Source organism: Apus apus, chromosome 6 (assembly GCF_020740795.1).
Source record: "Apus apus isolate bApuApu2 chromosome 6, bApuApu2.pri.cur, whole genome shotgun sequence".
In the NCBI taxonomy this organism is placed as follows: Eukaryota; Metazoa; Chordata; class Aves; order Apodiformes; family Apodidae; genus Apus; species Apus apus.
Genome location: NC_067287.1, coordinates 4723383 through 4751073, shown reverse-complemented (window position 1 = coordinate 4751073; position 27691 = coordinate 4723383). Strand labels below are relative to the sequence as shown.

Here is a 27691-nt window from a genome sequence, read left to right as displayed (position 1 = left end):
CCTGTGCTCAAAAATTTCTAAAAATTGGGTAGCTCTGCAATAATACCTATTTCTTTGGTTGTGATGGGTAGGGAAAAGCTGAAAGAACTGCAAATAAAAACATCTGTTGGTATTTTTAGAACCTGGGAAGGGTAAGAACAGCTTCTGAAACTAAGAATGTTGTCATAAAAAATAGCACAGGAGTCTTAATCAATTGGAAATCTCTGGCTCGCTCAAGGGGTTTTGATTATGTTGGTGTCATTGCTCTTTAATTTAGCTGAGACTGTCATGGTATAGAAGATCAGGTATCTGAATTTCAGTGTCTGTGGTTTTATTTTTATACTTGCATCTGCAGGACAGCTACTTTCATCTGTCAAGTGGCACCATCCTAGAAAAGGACCTTTCATATAAACCCAGATATAATGCTAAGTCATACTATAAAATATGTTGTGTTGATATTAGCTTGACCTTGGTAAACTCAGGAAGAGTAAGAACCTCAAAATCTTTTCCTAAATAGCACATAGACATCAGGTTTGGAGGAGCTGTTTGGAAAGTTGCAGGGAGATAAATGGTGAATTTTGAGGTCACTGTTTGGCATCTGCATTAAATTCACAAACTGTGAAAAGAACTTGAGTCTTTGTTGAAGAGAGTGAATCAAGTGGGGTAGGTAGAGTACTTACTGATTCTTTACAGTCCAGGGTTCACAAGATAACAGGTTATTGATAAACGTTTAATAGTATTTTGTCTTTTAGTAACACTTCAGGCTACAGGTACAAATATTGATTTTATAAATAAGCATTTGTGTTCTGTGTCATGGATTTGATTAAATTCAGTGTGCCAAAAATCAGTTATTTCAACTTTTCTGAGTTACTTTCTTGTTTACCTGTGAGCTGTGAAGATAAACATGAAAGCTCTTTGCTTTTATAGTCACGTATATGAATTCAGAAAATTATTTCCAAAAGCTGAGGAAAGTCTGTGTCACATTTTACTGAAACAAAACTACATCGTAAGCATCAGTTTCACATGGTTTTTCCCTATTTCTGGTAAAAGTTTTGCAAAATGAATAATACTGAAAGTTAACATTAGGTGTCAGTATTTTACATATTATTTAGTGAAAGAATATCAAGTGAAAGAGCTTCTGTGGAAAAAAAAAAAAAAGAAAAAAAAGAATATTACAGTCTGCTTTTTCAAATGCTCTAAGTTATCACAGTTAGAGTAATATCAGGAATAATTATGTGTGAAATAATTAATTGTATATACCCTGAATGCTTCTTGCTAGTTACATCTCTGATTTAAAATTCAGTATTAAGTATGACTGTATTCCGATTGTGATAACGTTTAGTTCTTGGATTGTCTGAAGAAATTAGATTTTTCAAATGAAAGTGCAAGACATGAGTGTCTGCAGATGACAGAAAATTGATACCCAGGTAGAGTCATAAAATGCCTACAAAATGAAGGAAATGTGAAAATGTAGATCCTTGCTATATGGTCTTTCCCAGCACAGCACAATTTAATAGTGTAAGGTTTCATGAACCCACTGTAGCTGTGGAAAACATGAGAGGAAAATTCTATAGGATCCACTCGTGCATTTTTAATGTTGTTTCACTGTAAGAAGAATTGAAGGGAAGACAAAGTCCTCTTCTATAAGCAGTAAAGGATGTATTTATTTTCCAAAAGAAGAGAAGATTCTGAGTGACAAAAAAGCCTGGCATACAGTTACTTTCTCATCTGAGGTTTTCAGTGGGAAGGACATGACACAGTTGAACTGAGAATGCAAAAGGCAGGGAGCCCTTGGGCTGACTACTGCAGAATCCACCCTGCATTCCTTTTAGCAGCATAGGCTGGGCAGGGTAAGGAAGAAAGATGAAAGGAGAAAGGAAAGATGGGAGATCATGAAAATAATTAACTTTTTAACCTATGTGACAATATGTTATGGTCATATACCCAAATACAACTGGGTACAGGTGGGAATTCTAGCCCCAGGGGTAGGGTTGGGCCTTGGTTGTGTTCAGAAAGGTGAAAATAAGCATCTGGAGCTAAATGTGCAGAGAGGGGCCTGAGGGGATGTGCACATATCACAGCAGTGGCAGCAATCTAATGAAGACATGGCCAAGGTAAGACTGTTATTTCAGACACTCACTTATAAACCCCACTTGTTCCAGATGCGATTAACATGTCAGGATCTAATGTGTTCAGAGGGAGCTGATGTGTGCAGAGACCCTTAAAAATCTCAGCAGATTCCCAGCTGAACCTCTGAGCACCCAAACTGATGAAAATGTGTCCCTAAAAAGCTATTCACTCTCTATGACCAGCTGAGAGACACTTTTGCATCGTAAGCTTAAACTTTTGTCAATATTTGTGACATATATTTAGAAATCTTATTCAGAAATGACTAAGTTATAGATCAGTAATTCATGCTTTTTATATTCCAAGTTTTTGTTACCTCAGCTTACTCTTCGAAGCATCATTTTATGTTTCTAGTTAAATATAAGTGAGAATTGATTGGGGTATTTCTCAATGGAATTCTATCTTTATTTTATCATAATTGCTTCATATTTGAATAATGACAGATGAACTGCTTCATTCAACTGCCATTTTAAGGCTTTGAAGTCACAATAGCAGCAAAGGATTTTAATCCTGAAGCCATTATTATGGCAGAGAAGGCATCAGGGAAAAGGAAAACTTATGGTCGTGTAATTTTCTAGGCAGAAAAATACTTCTGTAGTTGCATTTTTTTATCTGGACATTTTGCTAACGTTAAAAGGATCCACTGAACTTCAAAAAAAATGAAGTAGCTGCAACTTCTAGCAAAACAAATGGCTTCCATCCACCCTGGAAGGAGACACTAGAAATGCTGAATGAGAGGCCATGCTGTAAGTAAACTTCTGTAGTTATTTTGCTTTGGAGTTAGCTACAAACCCTTTAAAATTCTAGGCAGCTGCAAGACAGTATTTCACCAATAAAGAGTTCATTAGATCTTTTTTCTCTCTGACATTTACATCTAGTCCTGACTACATGTTAATACTCCAAGGTATGAATTTCAAAGTTCCCTTTATCTTGGTGTACACTTTTAAGCAATTAATCAAATGATAAAAAATAGCTTTAAAAATAAGAAACTAATTGTGAATTTAAAGTATATGTTCAAAAATTTCCTGCATTATAATTTGTGGGGGACAGGGCCCCTTATCAACTGAGATAAAGTGCAGAAGTTCCTTTTTTAAAAACAACTTAGATTTTATTGAAGGATTTTGAAGAGATCATCCGATTGTTAAAATGTAACCAAACCAAATACCCAAGATAATTCTGTCTCCTAGGAAGCTACATCAAAGTTGGAGAGACACAGAAAAATCATTATTTAATATGCTCAAAATGACTCCCATGAGGGGCAGGATTTACCCAGACTTCTGAAACCAGCATGGGGGCAAGCAGCACTGCAACCCCTTCCTTTGACATAAAAGCAAAAGGTAGCCTTGCCACCACAGGTGGAAATGTGAAGATAAATACAAAAACTTTTCCAGTTCTTTCATTTTAACAAAGCATGTTCTGAATGAAAGGAAGCATCTGAGCACTAGAGACAGCCCTACAGCTTAGAAGGAATGATGCCCTTGGGATGTCACCCACTGGTGCAGTATAGATTGTGTGGATTCCCATACAGATTGCACAGTAACTTCTCTCAGCTCCTGCAGCACAGAGCAAGCTCCCTGCTACTGGAGAGACTGTCTTTAGTGGGAGAGGTGCTACCTGCCTTTCTGGTAACGGGGTGTGACTTAAGCCTCAGGGGTTCAACCTGCACCTCTGCTGCTTTGCAAATGTTCCTGGTGCCTCAGTGTACAGCCTGGGAGGGAGCATGATGTGAGGAGGCTGTTGCAAGGCTGTCTGCAGGATGTCTGCAAAGTTCACACTGATACTTGAGCAGAAGATATTAAGAACTGAGAGCTATTAAAATGTCATTAATTAATCTCAACAGAAACAGGCCTATGATATATTTTCTGTTTTAGCAGTGAGGTATGTCTGACATACCTCATGTCTCTTTTTAACGAGTGTTTTACTTGAATTTCTACCTGGGAGGTGAAAGGAAATTTTCAGAAATATTCACCCTTCAGATCAGGCATAGAAGCAGTTTTGAAGTCTTAGCTGACACTTTATGCAAAGTGCTCAGATGCTCCTGTGTGCAATATGAAATTTAAACCAGTGTGATCAAAAGGCAACAGATTCTGCCAGTTCTTACTTCTTAGACAGAACAACACCTTGCAACTGGTTAACTTGTAAGTGTGGATGATTCTTTTTAAGGATACTTCTAGATTTTCCTGGACTGCTGCATCCTACACAGAAAAATATGGTGAAAATCCCCTTAGAGAAATCATCTGTGAGTCCAGATTCACCCACCTCTGAGTTCTCTGAATTGTCTCTGAAAGGGTTAGTTTTCCTGATTCCACACCTGAGTTTCTGTATCACTGAGGCTATAAAAATGGTCTTGATCTGACAGCTACGAAAGGTAGAATCTATGAGTAAGAGGCACGTATAATGGTTAATAACATACATTTCTTTACAATAAGCTGTCTTAAAAGTTCTGCAGCACATGAGCTTGGAAAATATTTCACCCACTGGAATGGGGGGCTTGAAGGGTTGGCCATTCATGATCCGGGACCAATGCAGTGCTTTGGTCTCCTGCAGCCCAGTCAAAGCAAACTTTGATCAAAGCTCCCCAGCACATCCCAACTGGATAAAAGCCAGCAGCAAGTAGAGCAACGACAGTTATTCTGGTAAGAAAGTGTGTGATGGAGCCATCAGCATTACTAAGAAGAGCTGACTGGTAGGACTACAACCCTGGGATCAGGGCCTCTTCCACCATTGTTAGCCTTAGGGAATTCCGTGTTGTCTCCATTTTCAGAAATAGGTGTTAACCAGTAGCTGCAGCTGTGTAGAGCTATGGTGGGGGAGGATGGGCAGTTAAGACACAAGCTTCAGCCTGGAGAGGTGCTCCCAAATTAGCCAGAGCCACTGAAGCCAGCAGGAACTGGCCAAAAGTTTGGAGACATTTTTCACTGTTAAATTTGGGTCAACTCTGCTCAGGGCAGGGGTTGTGGAGAGGCTTGCTGAAGCCTGGTCCCTCAAGTGATGGTGCAGCCTGCCTTGGGATACCCCACCTCCTCCCCACCCAGCAGAGAACCTCAGGACACAACTTGGTCTCTATGGTTCACCATCCTCGCATCAGGTATTTCTGTTGTACTGATCATGAAGTAGTGCTGAAGTGCATTTTGAGACCTCATGCTTGGTTTCTAGAATCTACTGGTTGATTGTGCTTCCTGCTTTCCTAGATCAGATCCTGTTTTAATATAGAGTTGTGCAGAAAAAGGCCTATTAACATAATGACATAAATCGTGTATAGTGGTATACTAAACAATAGTGGAACTTGACACTTAAATTAATGTGAAAATCCCATTTGTTATCATTGTTTATGACTTCTAGTTTCAGCATAGTTCAGTGGCAGATTAATGAACTTATAAACCTCTTCAGAGCATCTAGGTTTCATCTGTTGTTGAAACAACTTGAGTTAATAAGGTAAACACCTCCTGAACTGAAGCAGGAGTGGCAAGTACACTGTATTTTGGGAAGAAATTACTCTAAACTTCTGAAATTTTACTAATAAATCAAAGATTATTTCTTTGTATCAGATATGGATGAAGAATAATGTTATGGGTCAATTTTTGGAAGATCCTGAATTCTGTGCAAGCATGGACATGGCATATGACTGCTTCGTTTTTGTGAGTATTCTTATTTTAAAGTTTCTTGCTTTAACTGGATATTAAAACTGTAGTGATGAAATACCAGAAAAAGTATGAATCACCAAAATTACATGCTGAAGTCTGTTATGTTGACATTTTTCTGAATGAATATTGAAATGCTTAGCAAAAAAAGATCTTGAAGTTCCTCCATCAGTAATCAGACCCAGACTTTACTTGAAAAAAAAAACAACAAAAAACTTTTATATTTAGTTATGGAAAGCATGTTCTTAATTATAACGATATTCATTAAAGCAAATGCCTTGAAAGACTGCTACTTTCAATTCAAAGGCTCTTCAAAAATATATGAAAGAACATAAATGTGTCCTGGAAAAATATTGGACAGAAAAACATGCCAATTGAATGTGGGTGAAATATATGGAGCTCTATACATGTGTATATGTGTGCTGTTCTTCAGAGAATCAAGAGGTTTGGAACTGTCTTCTATTTCCCCCTCCCCCCTCCACATTTATAGAAAATGTAAGAAGTGGTTTGATTTGATGAAATCAAACATTCAATCAAAACAAAGGCATTAGCTCTGAAATAAGAAACCAGTTTTGCAGGGCTATAGATCCTTTGAACTTGGATGACATTGTCTCTGAGGACGAGATATTTGATGAATGTTAGACTTTAAAGCCTTTAGTAGGAAAAATTAGTCCAGAATCTGTTCCTGTAGGATGGGAAAAAATAATTCACTCTGTAAAAGATCAGGAAAAAAATGATGTCATTTTCTATTTCCCTTAAGTACCTTTCCATCAGATGCTTATATTGGAAGAGGCTCAACAACCATGAATTTAGGGGCTTATGCTCCTAGTGATGTAGGCATATATGTCCTCTCTGACAGAATACTGGGGAAAACTCCTTCCCCTTAGAATATAGGGATAAAGGAATCTATGGGTAAGATGGTCTTAAAAACACATCACTGTCTAATTTTAATCTATTAATTTAATACAATGAACATAATGAATTGTGTAAGATTACGTTGCCTCTGTTATATGCCAAATCTGTCAGGAGCAGCTGTTTTGCACTGAGTGTATCATAATGACATACAATGCACAGCGATAATGTTTGTTGTGTTTTTTTTTTTTCATTAAGGTCCTATTTTAGTTTTGCAAGCTTGTGCATGAAGGGAGAAGGGCTGGTGCCTCCATCACACTGTTGCTGTTAAAGGTTATAAACAAAGAACTCTTGGCTCTCTGAAGAAATGACTAATAGGTGCAAGTTTGTTTTGCAGACCCTGTTCCAAGGGAAGTAAACTAGGATTAAAAAGTCTAATGGAGAATATTTTTCCCAACAGGCCTAATGTTCAACACTTTTTTTTGCTCAGAAGAACTAGAAGGGTCATGATAACTGAAGGCTGAAACACAGGTGAGCTGATCACACAGGTTGGGGGGTGGATTAAGGGGACTATAACTAATTGAGGCTACAGCTGAGATGCAGTTCTGCTGATGCTGCTGTCCATACATGACCAAGGAGTGAGGGCTGTGACCTTCACTGTCACACCTAACATCTTAAACTCTCTCTCTTCCTCTTTCCTAAGTCCATAATACTCCTAAAAACCTAAAAATATTTGCTAACCCTAAATACCACTTGCCTTTTGAACTGCTAATGATACACTTTGTTCCATTGCAGAGCCTGTCTGGACTAAAAGAAATAATGGATCTGGCTGAAAACTTTTCACAACTCAGAAGGTATAATTCTGGCTGGTAAGAAATCAGCATTGTAATATTTTTGCTAAACACACCCCAACGTCAGGCAGGAATGGAGATGATGACAAACCCATCACTAGGAACCTGCTATCATAGTGAAAAGGTGACTTTTCTATGGTAACCTCCACAAGTAACTACAGCATCAGGATGCCTCAGTTTGGCAGACACAGAATCAAAAGGTGCACCTATAAGCAAGATTACGAGCATGAACCAGAGGTAAGAGGGGGACAGAGTGGTCTTGAGAAACAAAGGAAGAGGAAGTATGTGACTTCAGAGGCCACAAACTTTGAAGATTTAGAGGAACTGAAAAATGTAGAACAATCTCAAAAACTGTAGGATGAATGCCCAAATTTTATATTTTTGCCTGCTTTTGAAGCAAGCTGAAATGAAATGCAGCCATGTCAGGGTGGTCTGAGTAAAAACTTCATTAATTCCTGTGGGTGGCTGCTGTGAAGAAGTCTTCAAGAAGTGCAAACAGCCAACACACCTAATACTCAACCTGGTGGCTATTATTTGCATTGGTGGTGCATTTATTTACTTATTATTCCCTCCCCCAGATCTGCATATCTCCACTCACCAATAAGATTTTTTTACATCTCCCAGAGCACATGGGAAGATGCAATAGCCTGTCAGAAGGAGGGAGCTGGGGAAAAAGGGCAATGGAGTAAAGCCATGCACAGAAACTAGGAGCATCCTTGTGTTATACAGGCAAACAAAATAATAGGAAGTGGTTTGAACAACCATACTGAATTATTTAATTCAACTAATAACTTCCAGTCTTTGATAAACTGAATAATTTTTTTTTTGTTTTTCCAGTCTATTTCAGTCAGCATAGTCTCCCCTGAAAACTTCTGAACATGAGAGAGGACAATCATCAGTTTGCAGAGGAGTTTTGCTTCCTGCATCTGACCTTCTCTTGTTTTTATTGACTTCTCTCTTCTGGCACAGAAGTGTCCCAGACTGGCAGTTCTGAAGTGACAGTTTGATATCAAAGACAGGCACTTCCTGTCCTGTGAAAACATTGACAGTGTGGGAAGATCTCCAGTCAACAAGCTATTGGCATGGAGAGTTGGGGTCACACCTGAAGCCAGCGGTGAACACCAGGGAGAAGAGCTTTGACGAGGATTTTGTTAGCACCACCTTGCAACTCTGATTTGATCAGGGCTGCAGACATATTGACACCCAAGGTGCATGACTCATTTGTCTTTTTAAGGTCCGTTGTTGTGTGCTGTAAAACCACCTCTTTGGCAGTTTGGTATTGTAGCACTTCTAGCACTCGCAGGCCTAACACTCCAGAAAATGCATTTACACTGCATTTAAAGCTTGTGTGTAACTACATCCTGTCAAGGAAAGTCTTTACATAATGCATCAACATATGCTGGAGTTTTGTCTCTTTTTTAGTACTGTATGGTTATACAATGGGTTGGAATGGCTTTTCTAAGTTATTAAAAATAGCTCTGGCAAGTCTGGCCTTTAAAGTAAGTGTCAAGATACTTAACACACCTGGGAAGGTAAGAGAAAATGACCACCTCAGATTTATGTAGAACTTTCTTACCTAGTAGTTTTCATTAACTGCAGTGTCTTATTTTAAAACAAAACAAAATAAAAAATGACATTAGGTAACCTTGAAAAATAAATGAGCTTAAAAATAAAGAAATATGTCATTTTCTTAGCTATAAATATTTCTAAATCCAAACCTCTTTATAAGGTGAAATGGTCTTTTGTAAGAAGTAAATGTTCAGAGAACTCTATCCTCAACTTCTCTGCTGCTTCACAAAGTCTTACCTGTTATCAAAACTTTAGCAGCTCAGCTATTAAGAGATGTTTTAATGCAAGACCATTTGTCTCCTAAAATTCAAATGTTGTGGGTTTTAGACCTAAAGTCACAGCACATATGTTCCTTCCACACAGGCAGCATTAAACTGCAGGAGAAGCTCTAAGGATCTATCTTCTACCACCTGTGACAATTTGAAAAAAATATCTTTTACTCTCTTAAAACTGTGGTAAGTAAAATGGATTATTTAGGGGGAAAATCTGCTTGGAGGAAGAGGTTTTGGAAGATGTTACCAGGTTGTTTAGAAGGCACGTTATGGTTGAGAGGGTTGTGTGAATTTAACCATTACTATATATTTACGTTGACATTTACATACAAGCTCCTACATAATGTAGTGCCCAAGCAGGTAATATTGGGACTGCTGTTAACTTGGACCATAAACCACTGGAGCTGTTACATGGCCACGCATGTGGACTTTTTGATATATAATATTGTGCTCCTAGAAATGGTTTTACTGGGATTAAAATTTCAAAGCCCTTATAGCAAAAAAAAAATGGCTACTGAACGGACCTCAACTCTCTGAGGCAATAATTGTGTAAGCAAGAATATGAATTACTGTCCATACAGACAGTAATTGTTTGTACTCCTTTTAAAATATTTTAAAACCTAATACAAATAGGAAAAGTATAATTCCTCTGGTGGAGATTGTGGGAAATAATATATTATCTTTTTGTTATCTAATGGTCTACTCATTTCCTGGGGTTTTCCCAGTGATTTGCAAAGTTTTGGAACCATTTTCATTAATTAAAAATTATTTTCTTCTGGAGCCAGCCATTGTATTGTCTTTTATGGCTATTATTGTCCAGGTTTGTATTGTCTGTTATGGCTTGATTTACCCACTGAATTAGATTTGGCACTGGGTGTCTGCCATACAAGCCAGACTATGAGCTGCCTGTCAATCTTCCTACCAGAGAGTAAAGGCTGAACTAAACAAAAAGAAGAAAAAGTCAAGTTTTCTTCCCCCCCTCAGGAGACTGCTGGTCCAGAACAAGACTTGGGATCACTGTTCAAGCATCTGCTGAAACTTATGATACTTCTTGAATTTATTAGGACTGCGTTGGTAAGAGCTGCTGGGCATTCAGCATCTTCAGTCAACAGTGATTTTTAAAGCTGCTATTTTAGCCTTAATGCTCTGTGCTCTCAGTTATGAGATGTGGAAAACTGGATGTTCACCAGCTTGATGACATGTCTCATAAGCAATGATGCCATGAATCACTGAAATAGGGACAAGAAATCAGAGCTTCAGAAATGATGCTCCAGCTTTAACTTGCACTGCAACCACCAGAGCCCAACCTCTTGAGCAGCAATCTGCTCCAGGTGATGTCTGTGCAGATTCTGCTTCCTGTTTAGTTTTACGGAGATTAAATGAGCTTTTAGATTTTGCTAAACTGGTTGTTGCCTTTTTTTTTTTTTTTTTTTTTTTTTTTTTTTGCACATCTAAAGTATTTTCAGCCTTCCAGAGATCACACGGGAAGCTTGTGCTGCATAAGTTTAAACCGTATGCAAAGCTGCCATCCTTTTATAGAATTTTGTCACTGCTGACATACTGTCAAATGGAGGAGAAGGAAATCAGACAGAGTAGGCAACTTAACTGGAAATGTTAGGTGTACAGCAAAAGGCATTTTCATGAAAAATGTCCCTTGTAATCTCAGTTTTGGACAGGGTAACAAGTACTGCTGCAGTATTTTACAGGTTTGCTGATTGTTTCTTCACATTTTGGTGATGAAGTTCTGTTGCCCGCGCTGTTCACAAATATTTTCTAATTATAAAAGTGCTTTTGATAGTTTTATTTGAGGAATATCTCCAGATCTGCCTGGCTACAGTAGATTTTTCAATTAGTGATTGTCTACAATTTATTCTATGACAAAATGATTGAAACATAAAGTTTAACAAACCCAAACCCAACAACGTATCAATTAATTAGAGATGCTACAGGTTCTTCAGGCACGAGCAGTTGTTAGTTTACAGAAAAGCACAGTGTTGCTTCTCACTTCACATCTGGGAGAAACACCTTGTCACCTTTTTATACTGAACATCCACCTTGTTTGTTCCCAAAGTCCATAAAAAAAAATAAAAATGCAGTGCCTAAAAAGAAATGACATTTTAGTTTAGAGTGGTGAAGAGCAGCTGTCGTGCTGTTCAGCTCCCTCTCCTGTCTGAACGTTGAGAGTAACCTCTTGGCAGACATAGCCAGTGTTTGGGAGCAAGGAGGGTCCTGGTTCTGGCTTTGTATGGCCTTTAGCATAATTGGATCTTTGGCCATGAAACGGAGGTTGTAGAACTTATTACAAAATCAATAATAATAATAATAATGTAAAGGTCTCTCTGTAGCCTAATAGCCTTGTAATTCCTTCAGTGGTTCTATGTTCCCCTTTTTCTTTCTGGTGTTCTTCTTGAGTCCCCAAAGGTTTTGCCTCCCATGTGTTTCAGTAAGTGCATGATACACAGAACCTGTTCTCCTCAGCAACTTTCTTCCATTGTTTTGCTGAGATAGGAAATTATCTCCCTGCAAATCAGTCTTTCTCTTTTGCAGCGTTGCAAAATCTGTCATGATCCCTCTCTAGATCTTCCTAAACTCTACTCCAGCCTCAGCCCCAGCCCTTGTTTCCTAAATATCTCTGCTCTTTTGCCATGGAATGTTCTACAGGATCCTACTATGGAGCACATCATCTGGTCTAGTGGGAGGTGTCCCTGCCTGTGGCAGCAGGCTTGGAGCTAGATGATCTTTTAGGTCACTTCCATCTCAAATCATTCTATGAGTCTTGAGGAGTTCCAATGGCAACTGATGTCAATGAGGTTCATTTTACTGCACTGTTGGTGGGACAAATCCTTAAATTTTAGCATGGCCTTGATTTCCTCAGGTCATATGGTAGCTCTTTGGTTTATTTTATTTATAAAAAATAGTCCCTCCATTATGCCAAAGCATCTTCACGGGATTCTGCAGCTTGACCAGCACCATGGAGGTCCTTACACACAACATACAAACATCTGTCTCACCAGGGAACCCCACTGCACCAGGTACATGAGCCCTCATTTTGTAAGTTGAGCTAGAAATACTGGCAAGATACTGTCATTTCTTGCTGGAAAAAAAGGCCACTGGGGAAGACACATGCAAGCAAGAGGCTTTTCTGAAGCCCTGAAGGTGCAAAGCTGTGTCTGAATCTGCAGGTTCTCCGGGTTTCCCCACTGGAGAAGGAGCGTTAGGGAGCGAGGGCCGCAGGAAGCGCTGAGGGGCAGCAGCTGCGTGCCCCTCTGCTTCTCCAGGGCTGCTTCATGGAGAAGTGTTACAACAGAACATCAGTTTGTCTGGCTGACCTTCACCAGGCAATAGTATGAGTCTCTCTCTTTTTTTTTTCTTTAGTGAAGAACACTCTGATTGGCTAAAATCTGCTGTTTTATAACTCTAAAGTTACGGAATGGTAAGTGTCACATTTACCAAAGCTCTATTTCAAAATCACAAAGCAGATTTGCAGTCTATTTATTTCAGTTCTCAAAGGGTTTCATTGAAGGTAAGAAAAAGGAAGTGGTCTTGAGGCTTAGAATCATAATTCCTTTCAGCTTTTGCCTTTAAACTTCATGTTTACCTTCTGCAAAAAAATAACCCTCCTTGTTTGTTGCAATTTTAACAGCAAAGTTTCATTTATACTTTAAAATTTGGCTTTTTATCCAGTCTGGAAGAGTTTTGCACTAAACCTGGGTGTAAGTCTCTTACTGGTGGGATGGTTAACTTCTGCTGTTGCAGGAAGTGGTTTTATTTTACTTTTTTTGTTTGTTTTTGTCCCTGCTTTCTTTCTATCTTTATGAGCTGGGGCAGATTAACCCAAATGCTGCCTATAGACACGTGACCCAGATGTTTTCCGTTTTTTGAAATAGTTAAAACTGTTGCTGGTTGATGGCAGTTTGAGATGAGACGACAACATCTGAGGCTGTAGGTAAGGAGCTATAAGTTCATCTTAATGCGGTTTAAGAAACCTGTTGTTAAAGGTCCTAAAAGTAATCATACCTGCATGTCTTTTGTGTGTGTTCAGTGTGGATTATGCTACACAACTATTTTATTTCTCATGGCGTTTGTGCATTTGAAAGCAACAAGTGACAACGTGGAGAGTACGGATGTGAAACTAGGTTTTAAAGGTAAAATTAGTGTTCAAAATCTAGCAAATGTCTTCTATCCTATGCAAGAGGCAACTGTATCTGATCCTATCTAGTATCTCAAGCCACTAATCTCATATCCTCATATCCTTGCCTGTACTAACTAGTTGTCCCCAAAAGGTAGAAAAGGCTGGTGCCACTGGCTGGAAAATGAGATCTGATCATGTTTCCCAGCATTTGCCTTTGCCGGGTACAATTTAGCACTGTTTGATTAACTGCCTTCCCAGCTGGTTACCACAAAAGAGGTGATTAATAGCAGTGGCTACTAATCTGTGTGTAAGTAATCTAAGTGTAAGACTTGGGGAAGTATCTAGTTGATACTCGGTACCATTAGAGACTGAAGAGATTGACAGAGCAATCTCCTGCCCTGCCCTGTATCAAAAACTTTGATTATTCATAATTTTATTAATAAGATTTGCTTGTTTATAAATAATATTCTATTATTCATCAGTGGTGCTAATGCAGAGGCATAAGAGACATTGTACAAATGACCTTGTTTGGTCCATGGACACTCTCAGTGCTGTTTCTCGTGGAGCTGTGCCTTGGAGGTATCGTGGTAGCATGTTTTCTGCACGAGGCTGTTTAGATTCAGACTAATTCCTCCTCTGCTTCAGAGCTGGCCAGAAAAAAAGGTGGTGTGTCCCGAGTCCCACCTCACTCAAAGCTTTCATTCAGAAAAGCTCACTTTGCAATGCTGTCAGTGTGCAAACTCTGCTTTTTGGCCTTCAGAGCCTCTCAAGGAAGCAGCAATTTAGGAAGATCACTGGAACAGGTTGCCTAGAGAGGTGGTGGAGGCCCCATCCCTGGAGACGTTCAATATCAGGCTTGATGGGGCTCTGAGCAATCTGTTCTAGTGTGAGATGTCCCTGCTTATTGTTGGGGGCTGAACTTCCAACCCAAGACATTCTATGATCCTCAGATGTTCAACTAACATGATAGAAAGCTTTGATTATGGGCCGCATAAAGCAGAGCTGGAATTAGCAAGGTTTGTTCTATGGTGAAGGTCTGTTTTCCGGGTAACTTGTAGTTTGCTGCAAACTTTGTGACAGGTACTGGTGTCTGTCACTGATTGCCTTGTCGTAAGAAGCAACTTGGTTTTCGTGTGGAAAGATGGGTCAGAGGTGAAAGATACCACACGTGGCTTGAAGCTCATTTGGAAATCGTGTATACTAATTAGAGGGAGATTTTAGCAGAGTGTTGCAGGATTACATTTTGAATTTTCTGTACTTTTTGGAGAAAAAAAAGCTGCCCTGCTTGCATTCACAAATCAGCACAGACAGGGACATTTTATAAAAAGAACATGTTCTCTTCATAGGCTGTGTTTGTAGTGGTTTTTATGTTACTGTTGCAATGTCTTAGTGTCATTTGAAATGTGTTTTCCACAGACCTGTATGAGTTAGGAAAGTAGTTTGAATTTTCAAAGTTATTTCTCTTTTTCTCCCTTCTCTGTAACTTACCCCTTTGTGTCCAAAGGAAATTCATTTAAAAGCAGAATCTCTTGTTTACTTTACCTCTCAATCCAATTACATCTGTAACATGCATTTGTTCATTTTCTTTTCCAAATAGGGTGAACAGCTGAAGCATTCTCTGTATTTCAAAGCTCCTGCTGAAAACTATTATTTAATTATGAAAAAAACCCTTTGCCTTTTCTGGCAGCATTTGTTGTAGAAAATTCCATTTGTTTTGATACAAGAGATATCCAAGCTTGGAGAAGATACTCTGTCCTTTTCTGACCAAGCATGGGTGTGTGGCCCCTTGGTAGCCCCTCTGACCAGGGCTAGGATTGCCAGGGCACTAAAGGAAATGTCTGTATCAGACCACAGTCTTGGACATGTTCCTTCCCACTTGGAGAGAAGCGGGAACCAGAAACTAAAATGGTGACAGAGACACGTTTTGATTCTTCTCCTGATGTCTGGGTGGCACAACACCACAACCTCTGGTGTGGTGCTAGCTTAATTGAAACAGCTGTACACGGTCCTGGTGTGGATTCCTTGATCTCTTTCTGGTGCCAGAAGTTTTTACTTCTTTGCAGTGATGAGCTTCAGGCCGTCTCTAAAAAGGAGTGTCCCACACAAGTGGGATGGAAAATCCGTCATCTCTAGTGCTATAATGAGGATGGATTTTGCTGTGATTCTCAGAGATTTATTTCATCTTGGTTCCCTGCTAAAGAGTCCCACATGCTGTCTTCTCATGGCCTGCTTCTACTGAGTCATATAGGGCTTAGCAGGTTGTAGGCAGTGTCTTCTGAATTTTTTGAGCTTCACTATGTGCAATTTCGATACTTGCCTATTTTTCTTGACCTTTTTTTGTAGATGCTTCTGTGCTGTGTCAGCTCAGTGTGAGTTGCTAACTATTTAATGAGTTGTTAAAACCTGCATGATGCTAAAAACAGGCTCTTCTGTTGGAGAAGTCTGTTAGGGCTTAGGTGTGTTCTTAATTAGAAACCTGAAACATGGCAGTTGCACAGGATGTATCTGAATCCTGCACATGTAGGTGTTGGTCTCTTCTAGGGACAAAAAAAAAAAAAGCATCACTTGGACTCTAGCTTAAGTCTTTACATTTCACTTTCTCCTAAGTAAGACTTCCATATGGATGCATCAAAGCTATTTCTCAGTGCTACAAAGACAGAAGCTGGTACTGGTGGATGCCATCTGTGTGAAGATGGTTTGGTCATTTTCCTGATTTCATTTATTGACAGCATTAGTCCTGAGGAAAACAGGTGGGATAACATTTTGTCCAAGCTTTTGACTGTGTATGTTCCATGGTAGTTCAAGTGCCATTCAGATCCCAGCTGCAGATTTCTTTACTTGATTAGCCAACCTGCACAAAACTGTCCCTTTTTCCACCCTGTGGTGGCTTCCAAAAGCTTTTGTCACATTAAACTAATTGTTTTAATGTTCTCTTAGCCTCAGAGAGGGCTGAAGACCCTGGTACCTTCAGCTTGCTCACAATGACACGGTTCCCTGCTAGGTGTGAATTTGGGAACCTGTGGGCTTGGTCTAGGTCAAAAGGCATTGGTGTTACCTGCTTCTGAAACCTCCTCATAAGGCCAGTCTGCTCCATCCAGCAGTCTCAATGAATCTTGATTTCACTGACAACTCTTTATCAACACCTGAATAATAGAGGTGGTTGTACTTTTGCTGTACCGGATGTTAAGTCTGTACCTTGATAGAATCATAGAATGGCAGGAGCTGGAAGGGACCTGTGGAGGTCATCTAGACCAACCTCTCTGCTAAAGCAGAGTCATCTAGAGCAGGTTGCACAGGATCATGTACAGGTGGATTTTGAGTATCTCCAGAGACCCTACAGCCTTTCTGGACAGCCTGTTCCAGTGCTCTGTCACCCTCAAAGAAGTTTTTCCTCACGAGAAAGCCTTCACGTACTCGACATGATTCTGTCAGTCCTTCCTGCTTTGACAAATACTATAAAAAGGTTGTTTTGGAGACTCACTACAAACCAAACACTTCCAGCTCCTCATTTGCACAGGGACTTCCTCAATGAAGAGCTATTTTCATTCTGAGGCTGAGACCTCTTGTCACAGAGACTGAGGACTCCCATCATCTTCAGTACAACTTAAAGCACCTCGTGGTGCAAGCTTCCATGCTGGCTGGAACAGGGACGATGGAAATACTGTTGGATTTTTTTTTTAAAGCAGGTTATCTGGAAAATCAGCCATTAATTTTCTGGGCATGCATATTTAGCTGCTGCAAACTGACCACAGGGCAAATCTAACTCATGCTGGAGATCAGTCTGTGGGTGCAGCCAGGTCACACTCTAGCAGGTTTTTCTTGCATCACTTGGCTCATGCTGAAGTCACCTGGAAGTGTTGAGGTCTGGCACGTGTAAAAGTGAGTCCTCTTAGCCAGAAACTAAGAACCCAAACTTCATATTAGCTTGAAAAATGTGGTCTTTTAATTTTAATATCTATTTATTTTTGTTCATCGTAGTTAGAACTAGCTTGGGATTTAAGTAGGAGAGATAGCAATGGGTTATTTAACAGATATTGGTGTTCTCCAAATTAGCTTCTAAACTTGTGGGGGTAGGAGCAAGTTACACAGTAAAATACTAACTCCATAGTGCACAGATACCCACTGAAGCATTTCTTTAATGAATTCACTAAGTAAGTTTGATATGATTATGGTTAGTGGTTTAGGTTGTTTAAGACACAATACAACACTTCCATTTGAGACTGACGAGTATTAAATCATTCTCGTCTAGTTCAGCTGGGTATTGTGGGTTTCTTCTGTGGTTTCTCACGAGCATTTCTTCCAAGTCCGGTTCCTGACACACTAAACAGGCACAGTCCTTGAGCAAATGAACTTAAAGTGACTTCTGATTCCTTCTCCAAGACATCTATCAGTTTTCAGCCCAACTGCAACATGATAAGAGGGGAGGGGGAGACAAGGAGGAAGAAAAAACAGAAGGGCATGTGGCTGAGAGCTGCAGTGCTTCAAGTATGTGCTTGCCCTTTGCTTCTTATTTCTTTTCCTGCCACACCCTGAGCGAAGCCACCACTGTATTTGGTGCTGAATCAGATACCAAAGCTCCTCCTAGGCAAGCTGTAAAGCTTAGCACCTGTACTTGTTTGCCTGCTGCTCAGGATGTTACTAAACTTCCTGTGTGGGGGAGGAGGGAAATGACACAGATATTTTGTGAAGACAACTGAAGCTCTGGAGTTTTGTCTCCAAGAAAGTCACCTCCATGGCTGGTGGGTTCATCAGTAGCCTGCTGGGTGTCAGGATGCTCTAAACATTTCTGGTGTTTCTGCTGCAGCTGTGGCTCAGGAGGAACCTGCTGCTGGGCTGGGCAAATATCTGCTTAGGACAGTGAAGATGGAGGAACTGAGCAGTCCCAGTGGGGGAAAGAATGCAGTGCTGGCAGCATGTCCCACTGGTTGGGGGATCCCCAACCCACATGACAATGTTGGTCAGAGCAAAACCCTTGTGAGGAGGTGCCAGGCCCCATTGTAAGAGACCCTGGTGGTGACACCATGGACATCCACAGCAAACTCCAACAGAAGCCTCTCTGGGCTCTCTCTAACAGAATGCATTTCTAGTGAACAGCTTTGCTAAAAAATGAACCATTGTTTTCCACTAGGAAGATGTTACATCAGACTTTTCAACTGGCCAAGCTGCTCTGACACCTGCTGCCATTTGTGCTTTGAGCTGAGTAATGCTGAGGCTTTCTATCAGCAGCAGCACCTTGCATGCTTGGTTTCTTTATTAGCAGAAAAAGCCAAGTATAGTAACCAGTAGCAATGAGTGAACACATTCTTGTGATTATTTTTGGTTTAGGAAGTGCATTAATCCATCCACTCTTCTTGGCCTGGCAGTGGAACTGGAAACAGCCTGAGTAAAAACATGTCAGTTCCTCCTCATTCATTAATCCCAGGCCCTGGCAAAGGCAAGAAGTGCCCCCAGTCTTAGCAGAGGCTTAGAGAAATGGGATTCTTCAACCCATTCCTGAATTTCCTTTGGACAGTCTAACACTGGCTCTGGATTGAACAGTGTGCAGTCATGCAGACCTGAGACATTCAGAATTGCTGTGCAGATATTTTAATTGGAAAAATTATTTTCTAGTTTTAATTTTCATCTAAAGTTTGAGTCTTTTTATAAAATCTCTCCTAGAGTGCAAGTAAGTGAAGTGAGGGAATCTATTGAGATGTGAAGCAAAAATTGTATAAAATAATAGGCTGAAAAAAATTAACCACAGAGATTTCTTACCGTGATACAGGTGTTCAGGGAATAATGTTGATCCCCTTTAGGGCATTTCAGCTCAGGTACCCAGGACTGCAAAGGCTCACCTGAGCTAAGTGCAGTGATTTCAGCTAACAAGGGGTCTTGAGGAGTCCATCAGCTCTGGATGTTACCACACAACCTAATGAAGCCACAGCTGACATCAGATGAAATATTTGCTCAGTATTTTTGTTCTTATCAATGTCAGGGGCAGAGGAGTGGCTGCCACTCCTCTCACTATGGCTGGTGGTGTCTGCACATGGATCTGGCACCATTGTGGTCCTGCTGACCCTGCTTGCTCCTACCAAGAGCAGCATGTCTGGGGTCGGATTGGTGCTGCAGGTGTGCTCTGGTCCTCTGGCTTGCAGGAAATAATGCATTCAGGGTTCTGGGCTCATCTTGAACCACCTTAGGGAAATAAACATCTAATTGGTCCCTCACAAAACAATTTTAGATATAATTAAGAGAGCCTGTGCTCAAACTTCTGACATAATCAAACAAATCATATTTTGACACCTCAAAACCCTTGGTATTTGCCCTTAGCTGAAAGCAGACATCTTAGCTACACAATGTGATATCAGATGCTACCAGATAAAACAAATGCCTTTGTCTTCTCTCTGCTGTGCTGCTGAGGGAGCAGCATGGTGGGACAGGCACTCCTGCTGCCTCCTGCTCCACTCTGGGCCATGACAGAGGCGGCTGGTGAAGAAAGCAAACCAGGGGCCCCACAAAATGCAGAAGAGGGGCTTGCTCGTTGCATGCCACAAAGAATTTCCCCTTCTTGTTCCTGCTGTAGCTTAAAAGTTTTCTCCTAAAACTGTAGGTGCTGGCTCTGCTGCGTTTCACAGCAGCATCGCTGACAAGAGCAGCACCAGGAGCTCTGCAAAGGAAAGTGGAGATGGAGTGTGGGAACAGATTAAAAGTGTCTGGAGGATTGTTTTTTTCCCCCCCTCAGATGGGAAGTGGGAGCAGTGAGAAGCAGGAAGGGAGCAGCTGCAGGATCACAGCACAAAAACTGCTGCAGATACGTATGGAGGAAGACTGAGAGAGGGTAGGAGGGACTGTTTTGTGTGCACAGCACAGGGAATCAAATGTTCTCCTAGGAAGTGGGAGGGAGGAGGTGTTGCTGTCCAAGAAAGGGACAAGCTTCTTGTTGGACATACTATTGAGGCAGGTTTTATGACAAGTTGACTTCATTTTTTGTATTTTTAAAATCTGAGAAGCTTTAAAGCCTTTCCTGTTCAATAGGCTCAGTATCTCAGTTTGACAGACCTGTCTTCTGTAGGATGATGGGTGTATGGAACTGCAAATGGATTAGATGTGGCAAATGTGCGTTTACACTTCTAAGCTGAGACAGTCTAGTCTACTCTACTCTCAGAGGTAAAAACAGCTGCTACTGCTTCACCAAAGCCTTAATAGAGCTCAAGAAAGGAATTCTGTAGTGAAGGGGATATTGCTGCTGTAGGAACTAAGGACCTGGAGGTAAACTGAGGCATGGCTTATGACTGCTCCAAGTGTTCAGTGGTGCACAACTGATTGACAGGTAGAGTGGCATAAAAATTTTGTCTACTCTTACTCAGTGATGAACATGAGGTGCTTCCTCCACTGGGGATCACCCAGTGGAGCATGTGCACATACATGAATGTGGGGCAGGTCACAAATGTGGTGTAATGTCATATCCCAGCTGGCCTTGTGAGCAATTGTGTAGCCATTGTCAAACTGAAACTAAGATTCCTGTTGGCAAAACTATGAAATTCAGACCTTATAGGAAGTTTGTGTCTTTAGCTATTTGCAGCAAACTTTCAGGCATTTAAAAAATATTTTCTTAATACACCAGTTTGTCTTGTGGTACTAACTCTTCCACTTCTTCAGAGAGTTTGTACTGTTCCAAAATTACCATCACCACATGTCTCTAGTTCAGGTAAGCATGGAAAGTTTGGATGAATATCTGAATCTCTGTGAGGAGAAGTTCTGCAAAATTGAGCTGGAAGTATTTCAAGCAGTCGTACTTTGAAATTTCTGTCACTTCTGCTTCTGCTTGTATCTGTAAATACTGCAAGAATAACCTTTCCCATAGTATCTCATCACTTCAGATCTGGCAACATTAAAAGTAACAACACTTTTCTGAACATTTAGGCTATAGGAACAGATTTCTTTCAAGCACCGGAGGAAATTTGTGATTCTTATGTGATCTTCCTAGAGAAAACATTGGATTCTTTTTATTCAGAATTAGACAGCTTTGAACTAAAAAGTTACTGTGTGACAAGGATCGTATGCAGGTGTAAAAGGAGTTTAGGGGTGGTCAGTCTTACCTGTGGTGCTTGGAAAGATGTGAATCTAATCTGTACTTCTCTGCAGTACATATATGTATAATAGAAAGGAAGGAGGTAGAAGGAAATTATTTTTTCCTCACCAGATAGGTAAGGGTAGGTCAGGAGTAACCAAGCAGTGCTCCTCTGGGCCTCTCTAGCACTGCTCAGGTCTTATTTGTTGTTAAACCAATTCAACTGTTATGGACTCCTATGATGGTGGGAATGACTTGCTGTCATTGGTCTCATGACCAAACCATACCCATTGTGCTGCTCCGTGCTTTAGGATGTGTTGGAAGTGCTACACATCAGGCAATATTCATAGTTTGGTTTTTGAATACTGTGTACAAATGACCAACATTCATCATCTGAAGGAGTGGAGTCTTGACTTGCACAGCATGGAAAAGGAGGCAGGTGTCGTGGATCAGATGCACTCCAGAAAGAAATGAAACGTGCTGCCAGCAGGAAGACCTAGAAGTAGCAATTTTTTTTCCCAGGCATGTTCTTTTGCATATTCAACTGAATTTCTACTATGGACGCCTGTTCCCAGCACATATGCAGGCCAAACTGTACACAAAGGATACTTTTAGCTTCATATTCTACTCAAAACTAAGATATTAAATCGACACAGGAGTGGTGAAAATAGACTCCATTATGCCATCCCGTATGATATATTGGGACAAACGAACTTTTGAAACAACTGTTACCTTTCCTGAGACCTTCACTTGTAAAATCATTAAGAAACTAAGTGATGCAAGAATGCATATGCAGTCACTTGCTGATCTGAAGAAGCTCGTGTGCTCTACTGCATGTGGTTTTTGTTGTTTCCAATAATATCCTGGCAATATTTCCCAGTGAGCTTTCATTTGTGCAGAGGAGCCCTGTAGATAGCAGGTCATGGAGAAATACAGGATCAGAGTTGGATCTGCAGCAATTAGATGTGGATGTGAAGAGTTTCTCATTGTATCTGCACAACTTTGGAATAGTAACTGTCTCCCATTCTTTTTTCTTTCTCATTCTCTGGTCATTTCTACCCAAAAAAGAAAAGCATTTCTAGAGACAGTACATCTCTGTCCTATAGGGTACAAGCATTTTTTCCAGATCCCTGTTTTTCTCTGTCATCTGATCTTTCTATTTTTAAAGGTCTACATATAGCAGGGAACAGACCCTGGGGCTTTCAGCTACCACCTTTTACAACATTTCAGAATGAAGCAAAGGAGAATCTTAGCTCCCTGCTTAAAGCCTCATTGATAGGCATTGCACAGCTATTCAAACACTGTCTTCATGTCTCTCTTCATCCAATCCTTGAAACAAATTGAGAAACAACTTGTAAAGATTAACAGTATTCCCTACAAAACTGTGTATTTGGTGAAGATATTTTGCTGCCATCTGCTAGAAAGTGGGACTCAGTATCAGCCTTCTATTACTTTTTTATCCTTTCAATTTTTTATCATGTAAAGTGCTATTACCAGTTGGAAAAAATCCCAACAAAACCAAACCAGAAGAACCCCTGCAGTCAATCTTCACAGCAATAAGCCACTCCTCATATTTATAGCACCGTGGTCAGTGGGCAGGAAATCACTGAAGCCAAACCTGTCACAGTCTGCAAGGGATTGTGGGGTGCAGACTCAGCACCCATGAGGCTGTGACGTAGTGCAGGTGGAGAACTGGACATGCCTAATAGATGTGGAATGATGAAATTCAGTACTGCACTTGAACACTGTAATTCTCAAGAACTCAGTCATCAAAGCAACCTTGGAGTATGTTCTTAGACCCTAAATTAAACAAGAGAGTTACTGCTGTGCAGTGGTGCGAGTCTGTGTGTCCTTCCCTCCTACAGGCTCTTATAAAGTATATTTCCATTCCTGGCTTTGGCTTTCCTCCTTGGGAGTGCTTAAAGTTACTTTTACATTCCTGTAACTCCATTAACTTCAGTGGGTTTCCTGTGAGCAGGCCTTTGAAACTGCATGTCCTGCATTACACAAAATAGGAAATAATTATTTTAAATTATAACACACTTTGTTCTTGCTGCATAAGAAGCTGTGAGATTTCAGTCAAGACAATGATGGTTATTTAATAACCAAGAGTTACATAGAGTAAAATACAACCCTGTCTTGATAGAAAAGAATAAACCAAAAAGGTTGAAACTGTCATCCTATCAAGGATCAAGTCAAAATCTCAGGGATAAAAGATTCTGTAGTCCAAGAGCTGTTTAAGAGTGATGCTTGAAAATGTTTTGCTTGTATTGTACCACTGCCCAGGAAGTCTGCTATGATTTGGGCCAAATTGTGTCAAGAAATTTTTCTTTAGGTGCATCCTTCATAGCAGCTGGATTATATACCCCAGAGCATAAATAAAATTATGAATAATGTACTGAGCAGTGTATTCCACACATGGTAACAGAGAAATGCTGGACAGTGAGATATTGCTACAGACAGAACAGATGTTTTAGTCTTCTCTTTGACCACAGGACAGGCAGGAGTAACTGCGTGTGTACATTAGAGTTGTCTGAAGAACTCTGTGGGGCATTTCTGCTTTTATTTGCAGAGGTTCCTCAAATACTGGACTAGAAAAGAGTGACTACAAAGCCAACCTGTAGACACATGAGGCAAGATGACCTCCATGATCCTTGCTCAGTGTGTTGTCTGTTCTGTGAGATGCCACCAAAAGTCTAATATGGCTGCAAGAGGTAAAAAATTTTAAAGGGTGCTTGATAATTAATGCTGATGAGCATGGCTGTTGTAGGACTTAGGATGTATCAACTAATTCACTGATGTTTGCTGATGAGGTTGCAGTTATGGCTGATAAGGGAAACTGTGCTGTTGTATTTAGGACATTTAACATTTTACAGCAGACTGAACTTGGCATGAAATTCTGTTTTATTGTCTAGCTGATAGAAAAGGATAAAACTGGAATAAAGACTCAGGCAGTGTTGATGTGCCATTTCTGATCTCCCACTTTTAACTAGAGATATGACTGATGATTGAAATTAATTCTGCTTCCTAAGTACTAATTATTCCAGGCTGGGTGACATCTTTCTGCAAAGGAGAAGACATAAGAATGTTGCATCTGCTTTATATTTTCATTACAATGAATTTTTCTGATTTTCTAGTACTCAGATAAACTGGCTTCAGGTCTCTTCTGGGCACCAGCCCAGGACACTCTATACCTCAGCAGCCCTTTGTGTCCTTTGCTCTTTGTGTCCAGGTCCCGGGCACAGATGTGGGATGTGTTAGCTGCGAGAGCAGCATGGTAGGGATGACAGAAAACAAATAAAGATAGAGTGCAGATAAGAATAATAGAAAAAAAGCTGTGTGGCAGTTTACTTGTTATCCCCTCTCTTCAGCTATAGTTTTTCCATCTGTCCCCCTTTATTTCCATCCATTATGTGTTTAAGCACTTGCCACCCCTGAGCTGTGCTTCAGCAGAGACAACAAACAGTGAAGCAAGGCCTAAGAACAAAACCCAACAGCAGAATTATTTACATAGGTGTGTTGATTTTAAACACTTCATTCACAGGCACAGCACTATGTTTTCTGCTCTACAGGAATGCTCTGCCTCACCACGTGTGTGCCATGAGCTTGTTTTTTCATTGGTTAACTCTTACTTTCTCTTCCATTTTCATGGTTTTTCAGGCCCACAGGTGTAGTGTAATGGTAAACCTGGGGCTGATTTTCATTCTTTAGTAATATGACTGCATTAGGTTTCAGTGGGTGCTCCTCATGGACAGCATGCTCTTCAGCACAAGAATGGAATTAGTGAATGTAATGAAATGCAAGTGAATTTTGCTGTGTTTTCATGTTACTATGTTAAACACTTTCATGTTCTTTATTCTTCTGCCTTGATAGTGGTAGATATGTCATAAGGAGTGATGTTGGAAATCAAAAGCTTCTTTTGATAAATACTGCAAATGATATGCAGCATTTTAAATCTCATAATCCTGTGAAACAAATGCAACAGATTATATTAATCATGGATATATATTTTTTTCTTTTCTTGGATTAAGGTATTTGCTACAACTACTACTTGGTACAAGTTGCTAATGAATTAACATTTGCATTCTGTCTTTCACTGTACTTACCTCTAGGAAACAAGCATAACTCAAACCAAAATTTACTAATATTCTGTCCTCTTATTTCTTGAAGAACTAATGTTTTGCTGTGTATAAACTAACTTTACTGATACTGTACCAAAAAGTCACAAAAATAGTTATTGGATGTTACAAGTCAGTCCACTCATCATATGATCAATTTCTGGACAAAGCAACATACCAAAATGGATTAAAACCTGATAAATGTAATATGAAACTTCCTCTATCTCCGTGGGCTTCTGTAGGAGGGGAATACTTAAATAACAGTGTCCTTTGTGTCCTTTTTAATCTCTCTTTTTCAAAAAGCGAGGGCAGAAAAGTATTTTTCCCCATGAAAGGAAAATTAGAATGAATTTAAATATTTTCACTGTTATCAAACATCAAGATTTTGTGAAAACACTGTTCTTAAAATAAATGGTCTTGAAAATAGTTTTGCCAAGACCCAGCTCTAACCTTCCTGTTTCTCCCCTCTGTAATACCCGTTACTTCCCCACCACATGCTTGAAAGTCAACTCTATGTTTAGAAATCAGGGCTTTAGGATCTTATCCCTTGATCTGCCAGATATGTCAAGTGTCACTTCACTATGTAGCAGCCACCTCACACTTGGAGTTGATGTCCCAGCTCTGGCTTCAGTTCAACCTGATTCACTCTGGGGATGCTGTGCTACTTCTAGGAGCAGGCTCGTCTGCTCCCTGAGCAACCCAAACACATGGACCAGTTTGTAGGAAAAGTGACCACAGAGGTAGCAAATTTCATTTCAAGTATCAGCTGTTTCTTCCTTCAGGGAGGACTTTTGGACTCCTGAGGATATCTCCAAAAGGGGCTGTCTGTGTAGGACTGAATTGGTTCTGCTGTCCCAGCCAGGATGATGATATTGCCCCTTCAGCTCAGCGGTGCTTCTTACCCCACAAGAAACCTGATCTACCCACTCTCCAGAAATCCAAGTTCTTTCTCATGTCTAATGTAATTTTTTTTCTCTCCACCCTATAAATCAATTTTCCCTCCCTGTAACATCCATCCCAACTCATGCCAAGGCTTTTTCTTGTACCTACACTCTTCCCTGACTTTTCCCCACTCTTTTCCAACCTGCCACTTCTGTTCCCAAACAAAACAGCTTCAGCTTCTTCCAAGATTTTTCAAGGTGTTCCCATGACCCCGTGCTCCTACGTGAATGCCTCAAGGTGATTCTACCCCTTTGCTCCAAGAGCCCTATAAACAACAGGGAGGGGAGGAAGGAAAATCTGTCTTGGTTTCATGCCTTTCTCCAGCACATCAACCGTAGGAGGTTTCAAAACTAAAATTTCTATCCAGATGCTATTTGCCAAAAGGCAAATTAGCTAATTATATAATGAACACGGAGTGCCTCACAAGCAGTTGCACAGGGCTTGGCAGCTCTGCCTTCCAAAGTAAGTTAAATGAATTCCCTTGAAAAACTGGCCCAAACTTGGCCCTGATGCTACTAATGACAGTTTGGAAGCACCGAATCACAAAAGCATCAGAGAGGATCCATTTTCTGCTAATGTTTTCTCTTTTCCTGACTGTCTTCTCCTCTCTTATTTTTAAAAGTAAAAAAAAAAAAAGATGAAAAAAAAGAGGCCGGAGTGTGGGTGCTACCAAATTCTTCTCGCAGTGCCGTTAAGTTTGTGGAGCTCATATTCAGGGTGCCATCTACTGGCATGCAGGGCCGGTAACGCTGTCAGGAATCTTCATGGAGTTTGGGCAGCAAGGGATTTCTACCTGGTAATCCTAAGGGAGCTACTTTTGTAAGTTGTACCTTTCCTTCATACTTTGCAAGATCTCTTTCATATTCTGCAGGATCTCACCAGGCTCTGCACTAAGATAAAGAAAATCTGATAGAGGAAACGTTACGGTTTGGGGCTTTATTTTAATGTCTAGTGGTTCTTGTAATTTTAGTGCCTCAGAAAGTCTTCTTGTGATGCTCTTATGTGTGTGAATTAATTCCAGGTTTGGGGAAAATGAACTAAGGTTCAAAGAGGTTAGAATAAATATTTTCAGAAGATCACTCATTTACTGACAGTGCTCCTCCTTGAGATGCAGGGCATGACTTTGTCATGCTATCAAACTCCTTTACAGCACATCAT

The 27691-nt window shown here is 40.3% G+C and overlaps 1 protein-coding gene across 4 annotated transcripts in view; it reads left to right on the top strand.

The window, feature by feature from the left end:
* The first annotated feature begins 5816 nt into the window (after positions 1–5816).
* The window catches only part of ARHGAP15 (Rho GTPase activating protein 15), a 333818-nt gene continuing 311943 nt past the window's right edge, over positions 5817–27691 (top strand). The window contains exons 1-3 of one of the 4 annotated variants that reach the window (XM_051622745.1): positions 5817–6977; positions 7060–7130; positions 7395–9474. The gene's annotated coding sequence lies outside the window, so the exon portion shown is untranslated. Of the gene's footprint in view, positions 7131–7394; positions 9475–12670; positions 12725–13178; positions 13238–27691 lie in introns of those variants that run through there. The other 3 variants (XM_051622748.1, XM_051622746.1, XM_051622749.1) reach the window with 3 other exon arrangements.